General features: G+C 39.1%; 1 protein-coding gene and 1 pseudogene across 1 annotated transcript in view; one reads left to right on the top strand and one right to left on the bottom strand.

The window, feature by feature from the left end:
• Window positions 1-23855, bottom strand: part of LOC137401912 (nestin-like) — a 1051237-nt gene that overhangs the window by 906582 nt on the left and 120800 nt on the right. The gene's annotated exons all lie outside the window — the stretch shown is intronic.
• LOC137401798 (32 kDa beta-galactoside-binding lectin-like) overlaps window positions 5423-23855 on the top strand; it is a 28286-nt pseudogene continuing 9853 nt past the window's right edge.

The raw sequence follows: 23855 nt of genomic DNA, 5'->3' as shown, positions 1-23855 counted from the left end.
GAGTTCTAGTAGCATGTTCAAAACCCAGGATCTCGTCCAAGCACTGATTTTCTGGTTCGTTATCCACTCCAGTTTCTATCGTTGAATTATTTAATTCGAGCAGTAATTTTTCCAGGCTATTTTCTCTCCGGTCTGATCGTCTATGCAATGTTCTGGCCATCGTTAGAATGGGAAGGTCTCGTATTGTTGTTCTATTTAAACACGGCTTTTGTTTACATGAACTGTCGTCTGCTAGAGTTCCCGTATTCCGTGAGTAATACGTTAGTTTCTGTTTGTATAATGGATAACCGCATGGTTTATTTTTCGCTGTTTGCTGATTGGCCAATATCTTTTCATCCTTAATTTCGGTATCCTTGAAGCTTTTTCCAAATTTCTTTTTCTGTTTTGACCTTATATGACTACAGTAATAATCCTAAAATCTTTTTGGAGGTCTCCTGGCCCTTGGTGGGCTTTTGTCCCTCACTTTTGTTCCTTGTGTTCCTGTGGATGCTCCTGGATCTTTGGATTCCATCTTTTTTGTCGTTCTTCCTTCATTTTCGGATTTATCTGTCTCTATTAGCCCTTCCTGACATGGCGTCTTTCTTCCCCCTTCAATAGGGGCCTGTGGGGGCCACCCATATTAACATCTTGTTTGCGTAATATATATTCTATTTATGTGAGACTTCTTCTCGGCGTGTCCTGCTCTACCTCCATGGCTGGGGGAAGCTCCGGGTTTGTGTGTGGGTTCTTTGCCTTTCTTGTGGCGCCTTTCATGTTAGGGCGTAATGCAGGTTCCCTTGACCCAGGTGCTTTGCCCAGTTCCTCTTCGCATGTATAGCTTCAAACGGCACTCGTTTTGAACGGAGGGCTGTCCACGGGCCTCTATCTCATAAGTGTGGTTTGGAAAGCTGTTTACCACCCGGTATGGTCCAACAAATTTGGCCCGTAGTTTGGGATGCTCCCCCTTTCTCCTTCTTTTATTTTCCAGCAAGACTAGGTCTCCCACCGTATATAGGGGTGGCTCATCTGCGTCTGTCTGACGAATGTTAAGCTGTTGCTCTCTGAGCAATTCGTGTGCCTCTGTCAGCCGTGTTTGGATGTTGATTGCATATTCATTTCGAGTTACAGGGGCGTCTGGAGGCGGTCCCCATTGTAGTTGGTTGGGGAGTCGAAGTTCTCTTCCAAACATCAGGAAGTTAGCTGTCTCACCCGTCACTACGTGTGGGGTGCCACGGAATGCCCGCATTAACTGTGGAAGAAGTGTGTCCCACTCATCACTTCCCCTCCGGAGTAGTAGAGCTCGTCGGGCGTCTCCCAACATCCTATTATTTCTCTCCACCACTCCGTTAGCTTGAGGATGGTAGGGGGTAGTATGTGTTTTCTTGATGCCCCACAGGGCACAGAGTTCGGTCATTAAAACAGACTCAAATTGGGCTCCCTTGTCGGTATGAATTGCCTCTGGGAGTCCCATGCAACAAAATACTCTTTCATCTAGTGTTTGGGCTACTGTAGGAGCTGTTGCGTCTGGTATTGGAAGTGCATCCTGCCAACGGGTGAAGTGGTCAGTCAGGACCAATATCCACCTATTGCTCCTCTCTGTTTCTGGCAATGGGCCCACCAAGTCGACAGCCACTTTTTGCCATGGCCTCCCGGCATACATGCGTTGGCGGCTTCTTGAGGTCTTGGTTCCCCCAGACTTGGCCACCTGGCAGGCCTCACAGGACTGTATTGTCTGCCTAACCTGGGTGACCAGTCCTGGCCAATATCAGTGTAACCTGATACGTTGTGTGGTTTTATGTATCCCAGGGTGAGCCATGTTGTGCGTGTTCCAGGTTATAGCCATCCGGTTAGTTCTGGGGCACACCACACATCGTCTAGCTCGGCCCTGTACGATTCTCCGAATCACCATCACCCCGTCAGTGTTCACTTCCACAGCCTTCTGTCGTTTGTATAATTCTTTTAATTCGGTACTACCTGTCTCGACCTCCGAGTCGGTAAGGTTCTCATTCAGTGTTATCGCCCTGTACATCCTTCCTACAGGTCCAGGGTCTTCTCTCTGCAGTCTGGACCATTGCTTGGCTTGGCTCTCTTCCTGAGTCGTTATCTTAGTAACTCTGTCAGCTTCTTGTTCTAACTCCTTGTGGGTTGGTCCGCCATCTCTTCGTTCAATCGCTTCGCATTGTCTACATTCTTCACATTGGCCTTGTCTGCTAAGGCCATCTGCATTGCCATGTTTTTCTCCAGCTCGGTGTTCTAACCGATATGTAAACTCTGCCAAGATTTCTAGCCACAGAGCAACTTGTGCCGAAGGCTCCTTTCGCCGACATAACCACCGGAGTGAAGCATGGTCACTCCTCAGTATGAACTGTTGTCCATATAAGTAGGGTCGGAAATGCTTCACTGCTTTAATTACTGCCAACAGTTCCTTTCGTATTACGCAATAATTCCTTTCAGCAGGTGATAAGGTCTTGCTGTAATACGCCACCACTCTTTCTTGGTCATTATGTTTCTGTGACAGCACAGCTCCCACACCCACCCCACTAGCATCGGTGTCTAAGATGTAGGTTTTAGACAGATCTGGATATCCCAGCACCGGAGCCGTTACCAAACCATTTTTTAGTATTTCAAAGGCTCCTTGTTCTGTCTCGCCCCACCGCCACGGCGTGTTTTTGCTGGTCAGTTGAGAGAGGGGTTTTGCATTTGTAGCATAATATTGGAGGTATTGTCTGTAATATCCAGCAGTTCCCAGAAACGCTTGGAGCTCCGTCAAGTTTTTGGGTGGGGGCCATTCCTTTACCACACAAATTTTTTCGGGATCTGTAGCTACTCGCTCAGCACTGACCACGTGTCCTAGGAACCGTACCTTGGAGCGAAACAGCTCACACTTTGATGGTTTAAGCTTTAATCCAGCCTTATGCAAGCGTTCCAGCACTTCTCGGAGCCTACTCACGTGGGTCTCAAAGTCAGGCACCACCACTATCACATCATCTAGATACAGCAGTAACGTCTTCCAGTGTAAACCTTGAAAAACCTGTTCCATTAACCGTTGGAATGTGGCGGGAGCCGAAGTAAGCCCAAAGGGTAACACCTTCCATTGCCACAGTCCACTGCGTGTCGTGAATGCATATTTTTCTTTGACATCCTGGTCCAGTGGCACCTGCCAATATCCACTGGTCAGGTCCAGTGTGCTAAAGTATTTACTTCCTGACAGTGCGTCCAAACTGTCGTCAATTCTGGGTATAGGGTAAGCATCTTGATTTGTGATGGCATTGAGTCTGCGGTAGTCAACGCAAAACCTCCACTTATTATCATTTTTCCTCACTAGGACCACTGGAGAGCTCCATGCACCACTCGCGGGCTCGATCAACCCTTTCGACAACAGTTCCTGAATTTGTCATTCGGCTTCGGCTTCCTTCTGAGGGCCCAACCGATGTGGCGGCTGATGTATGGGACGAGCTCCCTCTATGATAGGAATGGAATGTTCCACCAGAGTCGTCTGTCCCACATCGTCGTCAGTGGTGCTAAATACCTGGCTATACTCAATCAGTAAGCAAGCCAACTGTCGTCGTTGCTGTTCATCTCGACAACCACGACATGCGTCCTCATACACTTGTTGCAAGTGCTTTGGGACCCACGTGGATCCGACTTCCTGTTTCACGGCCGTTACTGCTGCTCGTTGAGAAAGTTTTACCGCTGGCATTTCTGTCATTTTCCTCTATTCCGTGTACATTCCTACAGTTTTCCCAGCAGGAATTCTCAATGGCTGATCTAACGGGTTCATGCACCTAACCACAATCCGGCCATCTTTATGAGGTTGATTGAGGCTGGTAGCCAGAGGTATTTCTCCTCCACTCTCCACTAGTCCTACAGGGTAGTAGTTTCGAGTCGTGATCCGGCACTGCACTGTCATTTCTTAACGGGCCGGAATTTCCACACTTCGAACTAACTGAACTTTGTTTTGTAGTATTCGCCCATAACGGTCCACGCAAGGCATTACCAAATCCTGAATAGTTATGGTGGGCTGACCAAAATCCATCCTGCGTCCATGATCAGCAAGAAAAGGCATTCCTAGAATCCCATCCTCGCTAATACTGCTCACAACAAAGGTTTCCTCGAATTTCATATCCCGGAGGCGACCAGGCAGTTGTGCCACTCCATAGAAAGGCAGTCGACTCCCGTCTGCCAGTTGTCCATGTGTCGTACATGGCTTAAGCTGCTGTTTAAAACTTTGAGGTAGCTGATCAAACATGCGCTTACTGATCAGTTTGGTATTGCAGCCGGTATCTAAAAGGAACAGTACCGGTTTGCCTCACACTTTTTCCAGGTAAGTAATAGCTAGACCCATGTGGTCTCTTTAAACTTTCTGTCATATCTATCTGTGGCTCCCGTCTTTCAGGGAGTTTCAGGTCTAAAGGCGGTCACCGTGGAGCTTCCGTCTTTCAGGAAGGAATTTTCAGGATTCAGGATTTTTTGTTTCTGTCCAAGCTGTTTTTGGTAAGTTTCTACCTGATCACTTTGAGGCGGACCCAACTCTTGTTTTCGGTTTCTGATTCTCTCATAAGTACCTCATATTTATTTTGAAGCTTACATTCAAACTTTTGTGCAGGTACTGGTTGTCGACAAGCATTTTTTGGAGACTGCCAACCTCTATTGGTGTTCCCCAGGCATCCTTGTCGTACCTGTATATTTTTTGTTTCTTATCTGGGGGTGCCCTCTTGCAGCCAGTAGGCAGTCCTACTGCTGCAGGCTTTCCTCGTTTCCCGGCCCTGTGTTTGGAAACTTTCGAGTTTTTCGTGGGTGAGTAGGACAACTCCTGTGTGGGTGGCCCTCTTGTCCACACCCCCAACACTTGAGTGGCTCCCGTATAGGTTGCCTTTCTGAGCGTCTGTTTATGTACCTGTGTTGGTTTGCTTTTAACTCAGCCATCTCAGCCACCAGCTTCTGTAGCACTTTACTTATATTTGTCAGAGAGTCGTTCCGGGCCTGAGTGACGTTTAACACATCTTCCCCGTCTTCGTCTATTTGTCTGATGTGTGAGCTGCCTGGGAATAGTGATTGGATTTGCAGGTATTCATTTCCTGCGCGTACTGCATCGGCCAGGGTGGGTGTAGGCACCGCTAATAAGTGTCTCTGCAACCCTGCGTGTCCCAATGTATTAGTGAAAGTGTCCCGCATCATGATGTTCCTGTGTACAGGGGGTAGATCCGGGTATGCCACTGTCACTAGCTTTTCCACCAATGCAGCATGTTGTTGAAGACTGGTCTTGAAATCTCGCTTCAAGACAGACAACTGAGCCTGAGCCCCTCTCACGGTCATTCCAAACCACACTCTAAGGTTTTCAAAAATCTCTTCCACTGTTCCAGCCTTGCCACACTCTCGGGCTGCATCTTTCAGCACTTCCCGGAGGTGAAGTATACTAGCTAATGGTCTTCATTCGTTTGCCATGATTACATCTTCAAACTGTTGGATAAAATACTCTACGTCTCCTGATCCATCGAACTCTGGAGCTTTGAGTGGGAGTTATCCTATCCCACTGCTGCCTCCAGATGTAATGGATTGCGTGCAACTACCTTTAAAGTTGTACCCAGTCCGTTACTACCTGTTGTTATTGACTAGGTTGGCCACTGAGTGTTGTGTTACGTAGTCCGGACAACAGCCCTGTAATATATTGTAGTCCGGTTTTTATGTCCTTAGGATAGATACCGGCACGTATCAAATTGCCCCCGGATAATAATCCGGTTTAATAAATAAGATTGGTTGCGGATAAAATAGTTGTATTGTATCGTATCGTGTCCAAAAACCAACTGCCCGCTATAAAGTTCGAGCCCCTTTTATATATTAACAATTGCGGGCAAAATCCGGGTAAACTTGCCTGGACACAGACAAGCTAACAAAAGGCCGTGTCGGCTATAGTCCGTGTTCCGGGTAAACAATAATAATATTGTTAGTTCAATCTCAAAATATATACAGAGTTAGCATAACTTCATGAGTACAATTTATAATATAATTTAGATACTATTATTAATACACGAACAAACATAAATGGAATAATAAGAATGACATTGTTGATTAACTGCGTCATTGAATCAGTGTTGATCAGCTCATAGTGATATTGTTGATTAACTGTGTTATTGAATCAGTGATGATCAGCTCATAGTGATATTGTTGATTAACTGGGTTATTGAATCAGTGATGATCAGCTCATAGGGGTATTGTTGATTAACTGTGTTGTGAATCAGTGATAATCAGCTCATAGGGGTTTTGTTGATTAACTGCGTCGTTGAATCAGTGTTGATCAGCTCATAGTGATATTGTTGATTAACTGTGTCATTGAATCAGTGATGATCAGCTCATAGGGATATTGTTGATTAACTGTGTTGTGAATCAGTGATAATCAGCTCATAGGGGTATTGTTGATTAACTGCTTCATTGAATCAGTGATGGTCAGCTCATAGGGGTATTGTTGATCAACTGCATCGTTGAATCAGTGATGATCAGCTCATAGGGATATTGTTGATTAACTGCGTCATTGAATCACTGTTGATCAGCTCATAGGGGTATTGTTGATCAACTGTGTTATTGAATCAGTGTTGATCAGCTCATAGGGATATTGTTGATTAACTGTGTTATTGAATCAGTGATGATCAGCTCATAGGGATATTGTTGATCAACTGCGTCATTGAGTCAGTGATGATCAGCTCATAGGGATATTGTTGATTAACTGTGTTATTGAATCAGTGATGATCAGCTCATAGGGATATTGTTGATTAACTGCGTCATTGAATCAGTGATGGTCAGCTCATAGGGGTATTGTCGATCAACTGCATCGTTGAATCAGTGATGATCAGCTCATAGGGACATTGTTGATTAACTGTGTCATTGAGTCAGTGATGATCAGCTCATAGGGATATTGTTGATTAACTGTGTTATTGAATCAGTGTTGATCAGCTCATAGGGATATTGTTGATTAACTGCGTCATTGAATCAGTGATGGTCAGCTCATAGGGGTATTGTTGATCAACTGCATCGTTGAATCAGTGATGATCAGCTCATGGTGATATTGTTGATCAACTGCGTCATTGAATCAGTGTTGATCAGCTCATAGGGATATTGTTGATTAACTGTGTCATTGAATCAGTGTTGATCAGCTCATAAGGATATTGTTGATTAACTGGGTTATTGAATCAGTGATGATCAGCTCATAGGGATATTGTTGATTAACTGCGTCATTGAATCAGTGTTGATCAGCTCATAGGGATATTGTTGATTAACTGTGTCATTGAATCAGTGATGATCAGCTCATAGGGACATTGTTGAATAACTGCGTCATTGAATCAGTGATGATCAGCGCATAGGGACATTGTTGATTAACTGCGTCATTGAATCAGTGATGATAAGCTCATAGGGATATTGTTGATTAACTGGGTTATTGAATCAGTGATTATCATCTCATAGGGATATTGTTGATTAACTGCGTCATTGAATCAGTGATGGTCAGCTCATAGGGGTATTGTTGATCAACTGCATCGTTGAATCAGTGATGATCAGCTCATAGGGATATTGTTGATTAACTGTGTCATTGAATCAGTGATGATCAGCTCATAGGGATATTGTTGATTAACTGCTTCATTGAATCAGTGATGATCAGCTCATAGGGATATTGTTGATCAACTGTGTTATTGAATCAGTGTTGATCAGCTCATGGTGATATTGTTGATCAACTGCGTCATTGAGTCAGTGATGATCAGCTCATAGGGATATTGTTGATTAACTGTGTTATTGAATCAGTGATGATCAGCTCGTAGGGATATTGTTGATCAACTGCGTCATTGAGTCAGTGATGATCAGCTCATAGGGATATTGTTGATTAACTGTGTTATTGAATCAGTGATGATCAGCTCATAGGGATATTGTTGATTAACTGCGTCATTGAATCAGTGATGGTCAGCTCATAGGGGTATTGTTGATCAACTGCATCGTTGAATCAGTGATGATCAGCTCATAGGGACATTGTTGATTAACTGCGTCATTGAGTCAGTGATGATCAGCTCATAGGGATATTGTTGATTAACTGTGTTATTGAATCAGTGATGATCAGCTCATAGGGATATTGTTGATTAACTGCGTCATTGAATCAGTGTTGATCAGCTCATAGGGGTATTGTTGATCAACTGTGTTATTGAATAAGTGTTGATCAGCTCATGGTGATATTGTTGATCAACTGCGTCATTGAATCAGTGTTGATCAGCTCATAGGGATATTGTTGATTAACTGTGTCACTGAATCAGTGTTGATAAGCTCATAGGGACATTGTTGATTAACTGTGTCATAGAATCAGTGATAATCAGCTCATAGGGATATTGTTGATTAACTGCGTCATTGAATCAGTGATGGTCAGCTCATAGGGGTATTGTTGATCAACTGCATCGTTGAATCAGTGATGATCAGCTCATAGGGATATTGTTGATTAACTGTGTCATTGAATCAGTGATGATCAGCTCATAGGGATATTGTTGATTAACTGCGTCATTGAATCAGTGTTGATCAGCTCATAGGGATATTGTTGATTAACTGTGTTATTGAATCAGTGTTAATCAGCTCATAGGGATATTGTTTATTAACTGCGTCATTGAATCAGTGTTGATCAGCTGATAGGGATATTGTTGATTAACTGTGTCATTGAATAAGTGTTGATGAGCTCATGGTGATATTGTTGGTCAACTGCGTCATTGAATCAGTGATGATCAGCTCATAGGGATATTGTTGATCAACTGCATCGTTGAATCAGTGATGATCAGCTCATAGGGATATTGTTGATTAACCCTTTGACAGGGGAAACGACCAGAATGTCGTTTACCGGTTGCGTGGGGAAACGACATTCATGTCTATTTCGGTAGACGTTTATAAAGCTGTCGTCTAGTAACGTTAAACAAAGGATATGAACACTAGTAAGTTTTAAATATCATCAACAAGATATCAGTCGATGATTTACAATATGAAACGATTATCTGAGAGGCGTTGCTTTGTGCTAAAAGCTGAACAAATCGCGATTCCTTGGAAAAGATTAAAAGTTGGAAAAACCAGTCAACATCGGCTCGACTTTCAAAACGGTAAAATAAAAGATTATTTTATCCTGCGATCGTTAGTGATTTTTTGTCTGATCAGAATAAAATTAATTCAAATGATAGAAGTGATGTAAACTTTTTTGGACTTTTAATATACTTGGAATATTAAGAGAAAACGATCGTTATGGTGGCTCGCACGGTTACGTTATAGCGTTTGACTCTACCGAAAGAGATGCTTCCAAGCATTTCATATAGGGACAATTGCACATGGTTGTAATTTTTTTTGAGTAGTAGAGATGTGAATGAATGTATATGTACAAAAAAGTTTGTTCATTGAACTAAATTTAAGATTTGAGCTATGCATGTTCATAAAATATCGATTTTATTGAATTTTCGAAAATAAATTACACGAGTCTTGGTTGTTTTTTGGGGGGCTTATACCCGGTCAAAGGGTTAACTGCGTCATTGAATCAGTGATGATCAGCTCATAGGGATATTGTTGATTAACTGCGTCATTGAATCAGTGATGATCAGCTCATAGGGATATTGTTGATTAACTGTGTTATTGAATCAGTGATGATCAGCTCATAGGGATATTGTTGATTAACTGCGTCATTGAATCAGTGTTGATCAGCTCATAGGGATATTGTTGATTAACTGTGTTATTGAATCAGTGTTGATCAGCTCATAGGGATATTGTTGATTAACTGTGTCATTGAATCAGTGATGATCAGCTCATTGGGACATTGTTGATTAACTGTGTCATTGAATCAGTGATGGTCAGCTCATAGGGATATTGTTGATTAACTGCGTCATTGAATCAGTGATGATAAGCTCATAGGGACATTGTTGATTAACTGTGTCATTGAATCAGTGATGGTCAGCTCATAGGGATATTGTTGATTAACTGCGTCATTGAATCAGTGATGATCAGCTCATAGGGACATTGTTGATTAACTGCGTCATTGAATCAGTGATGATCAGCTCATTGGGACATTGTTGATTAACTGTGTCATTGAATCAGTGATGGTCAGCTCATAGGGATATTGTTGATTAACTGCGTCATTGAATCAGTGATGATCAGCTCATAGGGATATTGTTGATTAACTATGTCATTGAATCAGTGATGATCAGCTCATAGGGACATTGTTGATTAACTGGGTTATTGAATCAGTGATGATCAGCTCATTGGGACATTGTTGATTAACTGTGTCATTGAATCAGTGATGGTCAGCTCATAGGGATATTGTTGATTAACTGCGTCATTGAATCAGTGATGATCAGCTCATAGGGACATTGTTGATTAACTGGGTTATTGAATCAGTGTTGATCAGCTCATAGGGATATTGTTGATTAACTGGGTTATTGAATCAGTGTTGATCAGCTCATAGGGATATTGTTGATTAACTGGGTTATTGAATCAGTGATGATCAGCTCATTGGGATATTGTTGATTAACTGTGTCGTTGAATCAGTGTTGATCAGCTCATAAGGATATTGTTGATTAACTGCGTCATTGAATCAGTGATGGTCAGCTCATAGGGATATTGTTGATTAACTCTGTCATTGAATCAGTGATGATCAGCTCATAGGGACATTGTTGATTAACTGCGTCATTGAATCAGTGATGATCAGCTCATAAGGATATTGTTGATTAACTGCGTCATTGAATCAGTGATGATCAGCTCATAGGGATATTGTTGATTAACTGTGTCGTTGAATCAGTGTTGATCAGCTCATAAGGATATTGTTGATTAACTGCGTCATTGAATCAGTGATGATCAGCTCATAGGGATATTGTTGATTAACTGTGTTATTGAATCAGTGATGGTCAGCTCATAGGGATATTGTTGATTAACTGTGTCATTGAATCAGTGTTGATCAGCTCATAAGGATATTGTTGATTAACTGGGTTATTGAATCAGTGTTGATCAGCTCATAGGGATATTGTTGATTAACTGTGTTATTGAATCAGTGATGGTCAGCTCATAGGGATATTGTTGATTAACTGTGTCATTGAATCAGTGTTGATCAGCTCATAAGGATATTGTTGATTAACTGGGTTATTGAATCAGTGTTGATCAGCTCATGAGGATATTGTTGATTAACTGCGTCATTGAATCAGTGATGGTCAGCTCATAGGGATATTGTTGATTAACTCTGTCATTGAATCAGTGATGATCAGCTCATAGGGATATTGTTGATTAACTGCGTCATTGAATCAGTGATGATCAGCTCATAAGGATATTGTTGATTAACTGCTTCATTGAATCAGTGTTGATCAGCTCATAGGGACATTGTTGATTAACTGTGTTATTGAATCAGTGATAATCAGCTCATAGGGATATTGTTGATTAACTGTGTCGTTGAATCAGTGTTGATCAGCTCATAAGGATATTGTTGATTAACTGCGTCATTGAATCAGTGATGATCAGCTCATAGGGATATTGTTGATTAACTGTGTTATTGAATCAGTGATGGTCAGCTCATAGGGATATTGTTGATTAACTGTGTCATTGAATCAGTGTTGATCAGCTCATAAGGATATTGTTGATTAACTGGGTTATTGAATCAGTGATGATCAGCTCATAGGGATATTGTTGATTAACTGCGTCATTGAATCAGTGATGATCAGCTCATAGGGATATTGTTGATTAACTGTGTCATTGAATCAGTGATGATCAGCTCATAGGGATATTGTTGATTAACTGTGTCATTGAATCAGTGATGATCAGCTCATAGGGATATTGTTGATTAACTGCGTCATTGAATCAGTGTTGATCAGCTCATAGGGATATTGTTGATTAACTGTGTCATTGAATCAGTGATGATCAGCTCATAGGGACATTGTTGAATAACTGCGTCATTGAATCAGTGATGATCAGCGCATAGGGACATTGTTGATTAACTGCGTCATTGAATCAGTGATGATAAGCTCATAGGGATATTGTTGATTAACTGGGTTATTGAATCAGTGATTATCATCTCATAGGGATATTGTTGATTAACTGTGTTATTGAATCAGTGATGATCAGCTCATAGGGATATTGTTGATTAACTGTGTCGTTGAATCAGTGTTGATCAGCTCATAAGGATATTGTTGATTAACTGCGTCATTGAATCAGTGATGATCTCATAGGGATATTGTTGATTAACTGTGTTATTGAATCAGTGATGATCAGCTCATAGGGATATTGTTGATTAACTGTGTTATTGAATCAGTGATGATCAGCTCATAGGGATATTGTTGATTAACTGCGTCATTGAATCAGTTTTGATCAGCTCATAGGGATATTGTTGATTAACTGGGTTATTGAATCAGTGTTGATCAGCTCATAGGGATATTGTTGATTAACTGGGTTATTGAATCAGTGATGATCAGCTCATAAGGATATTGTTGATTAACTGTGTCGTTGAATCAGTGTTGATCAGCTCATAAGGATATTGTTGATCAACTGGGTTATTGAATCAGTGATGGTCAGCTCATAAGGATATTGTCGATTAACTGGGTTATTGAGTCAGTGTTGATCAGCTCATAGGGATATTGTTGATTAACTGCGTCATTGAATCAGTGTTGATCAGCTCATAGGGATATTGTTGATTAACTGCATCATTGAATCAGTGATGATCAGCTCATAGGGATATTGTTGATTAACTGCGTCATTGAATCAGTGTTGATCAGCTCATAGGGATATTGTTGATTGACTGTGTCGTTGAATCAGTGATGATCAGCTCATAGGGATATTGTTGATTAACTGTGTTATTGAATCAGTGATGATCAGCTCATAGGGATATTGTTGATTAACTGTGTCATTGAATCAGTGATGATCAGCTCATAGGGATATTGTTGATTAACTGGGTTATTGAATCAGTGATGATCTGCTCATAGGGATATTGTTGATCAACTGCGTCATTGAATCAGTGATGATAAGTTCATAGGGATATTGTTGATTAACTGTGTTATTGAATCAGTGATAATCAGCTCATAGGGATATTGTTGATTAACTGCGTCATTGAATCAGTGTTGATCAGCTCATAGGGATATTGTTGATTAACTGTGTTATTGAATCAGTGATGGTCAGCTCATAGGGATATTGTTGATTAACTGTGTCATTGAATCAGTGATGATCAGCTCATAGGGATATTGTTGATTAACTGTGTCATTGAATCAGTGATGATCAGCTCATAGGGATATTGTTGATTAACTGCGTCATTGAATCAGTGTTGATTAGCTCATAGGGATATTGTTGATTAACTGCATCGTTGAATCAGTGTTGATCAGCTCATAAGGATATTGTTGATTAACTGGGTTATTGAATCAGTGATGATCTGCTCATAGGGATATTGTTGATCAACTGCGTCATTGAATCAGTGATGATAAGCTCATAGGGATATTGTTGATTAACTGTGTTATTGAATCAGTGATGATCAGCTCATAGGGATATTGTTGATTAACTGCCTCATTGAATCAGTGTTGATCAGCTCATAGGGATATTGTTGATTAACTGCATCGTTGAATCAGTGTTGATCAGCTCATAAGGATATTGTTGATTAACTGGGTTATTGAATCAGTGATGATCTGCTCATAGGGATATTGTTGATCAACTGTGTCATTGAATCAGTGATGATAAGCTCATAGGGATATTGTTGATTAACTGTGTTATTGAATCAGTGATGATCAGCTCATAGGGATATTGTTGATTAACTGTGTTATTGAATCAGTGATAATCAGCTCATAGGGATATTGTTGATCAACTGCGTCATTGAATCAGTGATGATAAGCTCATAGGGATATTGTTGATTAACTGTGTTATTGAATCAGTGATGATCAGCTCATAGGTATATTGTTGATTAACTGTGTCATTGAATCAGTGATGATCAGCTCATAGGGATATTGTTGATTAACTGTGTCATTGAATCAGTGATGATCAGCTCATAGGGATATTGTTGATTAACTGTGTCATTGAATTAGTGATGATCAGCTCATAGGGACATTGTTGATTAACTGTGTCATTGAATCAGTGATGATCAGCTCATAGGGATATTGTTGATTAACTGTGTCATTGAATCAGTGATGATCAGCTCATAGGGATCTTGTTGATTAACTGTGTTATTGAATCAGTGATGATCAGCTCATAGGGATATTGTTGATTAACTGTGTTATTGAATCAGTGATGATCAGCTCATAGGGATATTGTTTATTAACTGTGTCATTGAATCAGTGATGATCAGCTCATAGGGATATTGTTGATTAACTATGTCATTGAATCAGTGATGATCAGCTCATAGGGATATTGTTGATTAACTGTGTTATTGAATCAGTGATGATCAGCTCATAGGGATATTGTTTATTAACTATGTCATTGAATCAGTGATGATCAGCTCATAGTGATATTGTTGATTAACTGTGTTATTGAATCAGTGATGATCAGCTCATAGGGATATTGTTGATTAACTATGTCATTGAATCAGTGATGATCAGCTCATAGTGATATTGTTGATTAACTGTGTTATTGAATCAGTGATGATCAGCTCATAGGGATATTGTTTATTAACTGTGTCATTGAATCAGTGATGATCAGCTCATAGGGATATTGTTGATTAACTATGTCATTGAATCAGTGATGATCAGCTCATAGGGATATTGTTGATTAACTGTGTCATTGAATCAGTGATGATCAGCGCATAGGGATATTGTTGATCAACTGTGTTATTGAATCAGTGATGATGAGCTCATAGGGATATTGTTGATTAACTGTGTCATTGAATCAGTGATGATCAGCTCATAGGGATATTGTTGATTAACTGTGTCATTGAATCAGTGATGATCAGCTCATAGGGATCTTGTTGATTAACTGTGTCATTGAATCAGTGATGATCAGCTCATAGGGACATTGTTGATTAACTGTGTCATTGAATCAGTGATGATCAGCTCATAGGGATATTGTTGATGAACTGTGTCATTGAATCAGTGATGATCAGCTCAAAGGGATATTGTTGATTAACTGTGTCATTGAATCAGTGATGATCAGCTCATAGGGATATTGTTGATTAACTGTGTCATTGAATCAGTGATGATCAGCTCATAGGGATATTGTTGATTAACTGTGTCATTGAATCAGTTATGATCAGCTCATAGGGATATTGTTGATTAACTGTGTCATTGAATCAGTGATGATCAGCTCATAGGGATATTGTTGATTAACTGTGTCATTGAATCAGGTATGATCAGCTCATAGGGATATTGTTGATTAACTGTGTCATTGAATCAGTGATGATCAGCTCATAGGGATATTGTTGATTAACTGTGTCATTGAATCAGTGATGATCAGCTCATAGGGATATTGTTGATTAACTGTGTCATTGAATCAGTTATGATCAGCTCATAGGGATATTGTTGATTAACTGTGTCATTGAATCAGTGATGATCAGCTCATAGGGATATTGTTGATTAACTGTGTCATTGAATCAGTGATGATCAGCTCATAGGGATATTGTTGATTAACTGTGTCATTGAATCAGTGATGATCAGCTCAAAGGGATATTGTTGATTAACTGTGTCATTGAATCAGTGATGATCAGCTCATAGGGATATTGTTGATTAACTGTGTCATTGAATCAGTGATGATCAGCTCATAGGGATATTGTTGATTAACTGTGTCATTGAATCAGTTATGATCAGCTCATAGGGATATTGTTGATTAACTGTGTCATTGAATCAGTGATGATCAGCTCATAGGGATATTGTTGATTAACTGTGTCATTGAATCAGGTATGATCAGCTCATAGGGATATTGTTGATTAACTGTGTCATTGAATCAGTGATGATCAGCTCATAGGGATATTGTTGATTAACTGTGTCATTGAATCAGTGATGATCAGCTCATAGGGATATTGTTGATTAACTGTGTCATTGAATCAGTGATGATCAGCTCATAGGGATATTGTTGATTAACTGTGTCATTGAATCAGTGATGGTCAGCTCATAGGGACATTGTTGATTAACTGTGTCATTGAATCAGTGTTGATCAGCTCATAGGGATATTGTTGATTAACTGTGTCATTGAATCAGTGATGATCAGCTCATAGGGATATTGTTGATTAACTGTGTCATTGAATCAGTGATGATCAGCTCATAGGGATATTGTTGATTAACTGTGTCATTGAATCAGTGATGATCAGCTCATAGGGATATTGTTGATTAACTGTGTCATTGAATCAGTGATGATCAGCTCATAGGGATATTGTTGATTAACTGTGTCATTGAATCAGTGATGATCAGCTCATAGGGATATTGTTGATTAACTGTGTCATTGAATCAGTGATGATCAGCTCATAGGGATATTGTTGATTAACTGTGTCATTGAATCAGTGATGATCAGCTCATAGGGATATTGTTGATTAACTGTGTCATTGAATCAGTGATGATCAGCTCATAGGGATATTGTTGATTAACTGTGTCATTGAATCAGTGATGATCAGCTCATAGGGATATTGTTGATTAACTGTGTCATTGAATCAGTGATGATCAGCTCATAGGGATATTGTTGATTAACTGTGTCATTGAATCAGTGATGGTCAGCTCATAGGGACATTGTTGATTAACTGTGTCATTGAATCAGTGTTGATCAGCTCATAGGGATATTGTTGATTAACTGTGTCATTGAATCAGTGATGATCAGCTCATAGGGATATTGTTGATTAACTGTGTCATTGAATCAGTGATGATCAGCTCATAGGGATATTGTTGATTAACTGTGTCATTGAATCAGTGATGATCAGCTCATAGGGATATTGTTGATTAACTGTGTCATTGAATCAGTGATGATCAGCACATAGGGATGTTGTTGATTAACTGTGTCATTGAATCAGTGATGATCAGCTCATAGGGATATTGTTGATTAACTGTGTCATTGAATCAGTGATGATCAGCTCATAGGGATATTGTTGATTAACTGTGTCATTGAATCAGTGATGATCAGCTCATAGGGATATTGTTGATTAACTCTGTCATTGAATCAGTGATGATCAGCTCATAGGGATATTGTTGATTAACTGTGTCATTGAATCAGTGATGATCAGCTCATAGGGATATTGTTGATTAACTGTGTCATTCAATCAGTGATGATCAGCTCATAGGGATATTGTTGATTAACTGTGTCATTGAATCAGTGATGATCAGCTCATAGGGACATTGTTGATTAACTGTGTCATTGAATCAGTGATGATCAGCTCATAGGGATATTGTTGATTAACTGTGTCATTGAATCAGTGATGATCAGCTTATAGGGATATTGTTGATTAACTGTCATTGAATCAGTGATGATCAGCTCATAGGGATATTGTTGATTAACTGTGTCATTGAATCAGTGATGGTCAGCTCATAGGGACATTGTTGATTAATTGTGTCATTGAATCAGTGTTGATCAGCTCATAGGGATATTGTTGATTAACTGTGTCATTGAATCAGTGATGATCAGCTCATAGGGATATTGTTGATTAACTGTGTCATTGAATCAGTGATGATCAGCTCATAGGGATATTGTTGATCAACTGTGTCATTGAATCAGTGATGATCAGCTCATAGGGATATTGTTGATTAACTGTGTCATTGAATCAGTGATGATCAGCTCATAGGGATATTGTTGATTAACTGTGTCATTGAATCAGTGATGATCAGCTCATAGGGATATTGTTGATTAACTGTGTCATTGAATCAGTGATGATCAGCTCATAGGGATATTGTTGATTAACTGTGTCATTGAATCAGTGATGATCAGCTCATAGGGATATTGTTGATTAACTGTGTCATTGAATCAGTGATGATCAGCTCATAAGGATATTGTTGATTAACTGTGTCATTGAATCAGTGATGATCAGCTCATAGGGATATTGTTGATTAACTGTGTCATTGAATCAGTGATGATCAGTTCATAGGGATATTGTTGATTAACTGTGTCATTGAATCAGTGATGATCAGCTCATAGGGATATTGTTGATTAACTGTGTCATTGAATCAGTGATGATCAGCTTATAGGGATATTGTTGATTAACTGTGTCATTGAATCAGTGATGATCAGCTCATAGGGATATTGTTGATTAACTGTGTCATTGAATCAGTGATGGTCAGCTCATAGGGACATTGTTGATTAATTGTGTCATTGAATCAGTGTTGATCAGCTCATAGGGATATTGTTGATTAACTGTGTCATTGAATCAGTGATGATCAGCTCATAGGGATATTGTTGATTAACTGTGTCATTGAATCAGTGATGATCAGCTCATAGGGATATTGTTGATTAACTGTGTCATTGAATCAGTGATGATCAGCTCATAGGGATATTGTTGATTAACTGCGTCATTGAATCAGTGATGATCAGCTCATAGGGATATTGTTGATTAACTGTGTCATTGAATCAGTGATGATCAGCTCATAGGGATATTGTTGATTAACTGTGTCATTGAATCAGTGATGATCAGCTCATAGGGATATTGTTGATTAACTGCGTCATTGAATCAGTGATGATCAGCTCATAGGGATATTGTTGATTAACTGTGTCATTGAATCAGTGATGATCAGCTCATAGGGATATTGTTGATTAACTGTGTCATTGAATCAGTGATGATCAGCCCATAGGGACATTGTTGATTAACTGTGTCATTGAATCAGTGATGATCAGCTCATAGGGATATTGTTGATTAACTGTGTCATTGAATCAGTGATGATCAGCTCATAGGGACATTGTTGATTAACTGTGTCATTGAATCAGTGATGATCAGCTCATAGGGATATTGTTGATTAACTGTGTCATTGAATCAGTGATGATCAGCTCATAGGGATATTGTTGATTAACTGTGTCATTGAATCAGTGATGGTCACCTCATAGGGATATTGAAGATTAACTATGTCATTGAATCAGTGATGATCAGCTCATAGGGATATTGTTGATTAACTGTGTCATTGAATCAGTGATGATCAGCTCATAGGGATATTGTTGATTAACTGTGTCATTGAATCAGTGATGATCAGCTCATAGGGACATTGTTGATTAACTGTGTCATTGAATCAGTGATGATCAGCTCATAGGGATATTGTTGATTAACTGTGTCATTGAATCAGTGATGATCAGCTCATAGGGATATTGTTGATTAACTGCGTCATTGAATCAGTGATGATCAGCTCATAGGGATATTGTTGATTAACTGTGTCATTGAATCAGTGATGATCAGCTCATAGGGATATTGTTGATTAACTGTGTCATTGAATCAGTGATGATCAGCTCATAGGGATATTGTTGATTAACTGTGTCATTGAATCAGTGATGATCAGCTCATAGGGATATTGTTGATTAACTGTGTCATTGAATCAGTGATGATCAGCTCATAGGGATATTGTTGATTAACTGCGTCATTGAATCAGTGATGATCAGCTCATAGGGATATTATTGATTAACTGTGTCATTGAATCAGTGATGATCAGCTCATAGGGATATTGTTGATTAACTGTGTCATTGAATCAGTGATGATCAGCTCATAGGGATATTGTTGATTAACTGTGTCATTGAATCAGTGATGATCAGCTCATAGGGATATTGTTGATTAACTGTGTCATTGAATCAGTGATGATCAGCTCATAGGGATATTGTTGATTAACTGTGTCATTGAATCAGTGATGATCAGCTCATAGGGATATTGTTGATTAACTGTGTCATTGAATCAGTGATGGTCAGCTCATAGGGACATTGTTGATTAACTGTGTCATTGAATCAGTGTTGATCAGCTCATAGGGATATTGTTGATTAACTGTGTCATTGAATCAGTGATGATCAGCTCATAGGGATATTGTTGATTAACTGTGTCATTGAATCAGTGATGATCAGCTCATAGGGATATTGTTGATTAACTGTGTCATTGAATCAGTGATGATCAGCTCATAGGGATATTGTTGATTAACTGTGTCATTGAATCAGTGATGATCAGCACATAGGGATGTTGTTGATTAACTGTGTCATTGAATCAGTGATGATCAGCTCATAGGGATATTGTTGATTAACTGTGTCATTGAATCAGTGATGATCAGCTCATAGGGATATTGTTGATTAACTGTGTCATTGAATCAGTGATGATCAGCTCATAGGGATATTGTTGATTAACTGTGTCATTGAATCAGTGATGATCAGCTCATAGGGATATTGTTGATTAACTGTGTCATTGAATCAGTGTTGATCAGCTCATAGGGATATTGTTGATTAACTGTGTCATTGAATCAGTGATGATCAGCTCATAGGGATATTGTTGATTAACTGTGTCATTGAATCAGTGATGATCAGCTCATAGGGATATTGTTGATCAACTGTGTCATTGAATCAGTGATGATCAGCTCATAGGGATATTGTTGATTAACTGTGTCATTGAATCAGTGATGATCAGCTCATAGGGATATTGTTGATTAACTGTGTCATTGAATCAGTGATGATCAGCTCATAGGGATATTGTTGATTAACTGTGTCATTGAATCAGTGATGATCAGCTCATAGGGATATTGTTGATTAACTGTGTCATTGAATCAGTGATGATCAGCTCATAGGGATATTGTTGATCAACTGTGTCATTGAATCAGTGATGATCAGCTCATAGGGATATTGTTGATTAACTGTGTCATTGAATCAGTGATGATCAGCTCATAGGGATATTGTTGATTAACTGTGTCATTGAATCAGTGATGATCAGCTCATAGGGATATTGTTGATTAACTGTGTCATTGAATCAGTGATGATCAGCTCATAGGGATATTGTTGATTAACTGTGTCATTGAATCAGTGATGATCAGCTCATAGGGATATTGTTGATTAACTGTGTCATTGAATCAGTGATGATCAGCTCATAGGGATATTGTTGATTAACTGTGTCATTGAATCAGTGGTGGTCAGCTCATAGGGGTATTGTTGATTAACTGTGTCATTGAATCAGTGATGATCAGTTCATAGGGATATTGTTGATTAACTGTGTCATTGAATCAGTGATGATCAGCTCATAGGGATATTGTTGATTAACTGTGTCATTGAATCAGTGATGATCAGCTTATAGGGATATTGTTGATTAACTGTGTCATTGAATCAGTGATGATCAGCTCATAGGGATATTGTTGATTAACTGTGTCATTGAATCAGTGATGGTCAGCTCATAGGGACATTGTTGATTAATTGTGTCATTGAATCAGTGTTGATCAGCTCATAGGGATATTGTTGATTAACTGTGTCATTGAATCAGTGATGATCAGCTCATAGGGATATTGTTGATTAACTGTGTCATTGAATCAGTGATGATCAGCTCATAGGGATATTGTTGATTAACTGTGTCATTGAATCAGTGATGATCAGCTCATAGGGATATTGTTGATTAACTGCGTCATTGAATCAGTGATGATCAGCTCATAGGGATATTGTTGATTAACTGTGTCATTGAATCAGTGATGATCAGCTCATAGGGATATTGTTGATTAACTGTGTCATTGAATCAGTGATGATCAGCTCATAGGGATATTGTTGATTAACTGCGTCATTGAATCAGTGATGATCAGCTCATAGGGATATTGTTGATTAACTGTGTCATTGAATCAGTGATGATCAGCTCATAGGGATATTGTTGATTAACTGTGTCATTGAATCAGTGATGATCAGCCCATAGGGACATTGTTGATTAACTGTGTCATTGAATCAGTGATGATCAGCTCATAGGGATATTGTTGATTAACTGTGTCATTGAATCAGTGATGATCAGCTCATAGGGACATTGTTGATTAACTGTGTCATTGAATCAGTGATGATCAGCTCATAGGGATATTGTTGATTAACTGTGTCATTGAATCAGTGATGATCAGCTCATAGGGATATTGTTGATTAACTGTGTCATTGAATCAGTGATGGTCACCTCATAGGGATATTGAAGATTAACTATGTCATTGAATCAGTGATGATCAGCTCATAGGGATATTGTTGATTAACTGTGTCATTGAATCAGTGATGATCAGCTCATAGGGATATTGTTGATTAACTGTGTCATTGAATCAGTGATGATCAGCTCATAGGGACATTGTTGATTAACTGTGTCATTGAATCAGTGATGATCAGCTCATAGGGATATTGTTGATTAACTGTGTCATTGAATCAGTGATGATCAGCTCATAGGGATATTGTTGATTAACTGCGTCATTGAATCAGTGATGATCAGCTCATAGGGATATTGTTGATTAACTGTGTCATTGAATCAGTGATGATCAGCTCATAGGGATATTGTTGATTAACTGTGTCATTGAATCAGTGATGATCAGCTCATAGGGATATTGTTGATTAACTGTGTCATTGAATCAGTGATGATCAGCTCATAGGGATATTGTTGATTAACTGTGTCATTGAATCAGTGATGATCAGCTCATAGGGATATTGTTGATTAACTGCGTCATTGAATCAGTGATGATCAGCTCATAGGGATATTATTGATTAACTGTGTCATTGAATCAGTGATGATCAGCTCATAGGGATATTGTTGATTAACTGTGTCATTGAATCAGTGATGATCAGCTCATAGGGATATTGTTGATTAACTGCGTCATTGAATCAGTGATGATCAGCTCATAGGGATATTGTTGATTAACTGTGTCATTGAATCAGTGATGATCAGCTCATAGGGATATTGTTGATTAACTGCGTCATTGAATCAGTGATGATCAGCTCATAGGGATATTATTGATTAACTGTGTCATTGAATCAGTGATGATCAGCTCATAGGGATATTGTTGATTAACTGCGTCATTGAATCAGTGATGATCAGCTCATAGGGATATTGTTGATTAACTGTGTCATTGAATCAGTGATGATCAGCTCATAGGGATATTGTTGATTAACTGTGTCATTGAATCAGTGATGATCAGCCCATAGGGACATTGTTGATTAACTGTGTCATTGAATCAGTGATGATCAGCTCATAGGGATATTGTTGATTAACTGTGTCATTGAATCAGTGATGATCAGCTCATAGGGACATTGTTGATTAACTGTGTCATTGAATCAGTGATGATCAGCTCATAGGGATATTGTTGATTAACTGTGTCATTGAATCAGTGATGATCAGCTCATAGGGATATTGTTGATTAACTGTGTCATTGAATCAGTGATGGTCACCTCATAGGGATATTGAAGATTAACTATGTCATTGAATCAGTGATGATCAGCTCATAGGGATATTGTTGATTAACTGTGTCATTGAATCAGTGATGATCAGCTCATAGGGATATTGTTGATTAACTGTGTCATTGAATCAGTGATGATCAGCTCATAGGGACATTGTTGATTAACTGTGTCATTGAATCAGTGATGATCAGCTCATAGGGATATTGTTGATTAACTGTGTCATTGAATCAGTGATGATCAGCTCATAGGGATATTGTTGATTAACTGCGTCATTGAATCAGTGATGATCAGCTCATAGGGATATTGTTGATTAACTGTGTCATTGAATCAGTGATGATCAGCTCATAGGGATATTGTTGATTAACTGTGTCATTGAATCAGTGATGATCAGCTCATAGGGATATTGTTGATTAACTGTGTCATTGAATCAGTGATGATCAGCTCATAGGGATATTGTTGATTAACTGTGTCATTGAATCAGTGATGATCAGCTCATAGGGATATTGTTGATTAACTGCGTCATTGAATCAGTGATGATCAGCTCATAGGGATATTATTGATTAACTGTGTCATTGAATCAGTGATGATCAGCTCATAGGGATATTGTTGATTAACTGTGTCAT

The sequence above is a fragment of the Watersipora subatra genome, chromosome 8, assembly GCF_963576615.1.
Source record: "Watersipora subatra chromosome 8, tzWatSuba1.1, whole genome shotgun sequence".
Taxonomy (NCBI): domain Eukaryota; kingdom Metazoa; phylum Bryozoa; class Gymnolaemata; order Cheilostomatida; family Watersiporidae; genus Watersipora; species Watersipora subatra.
The sequence above is the reverse complement of the archived record's forward strand: the minus strand, read 5'-3'. Positions and strand labels throughout refer to the sequence as shown.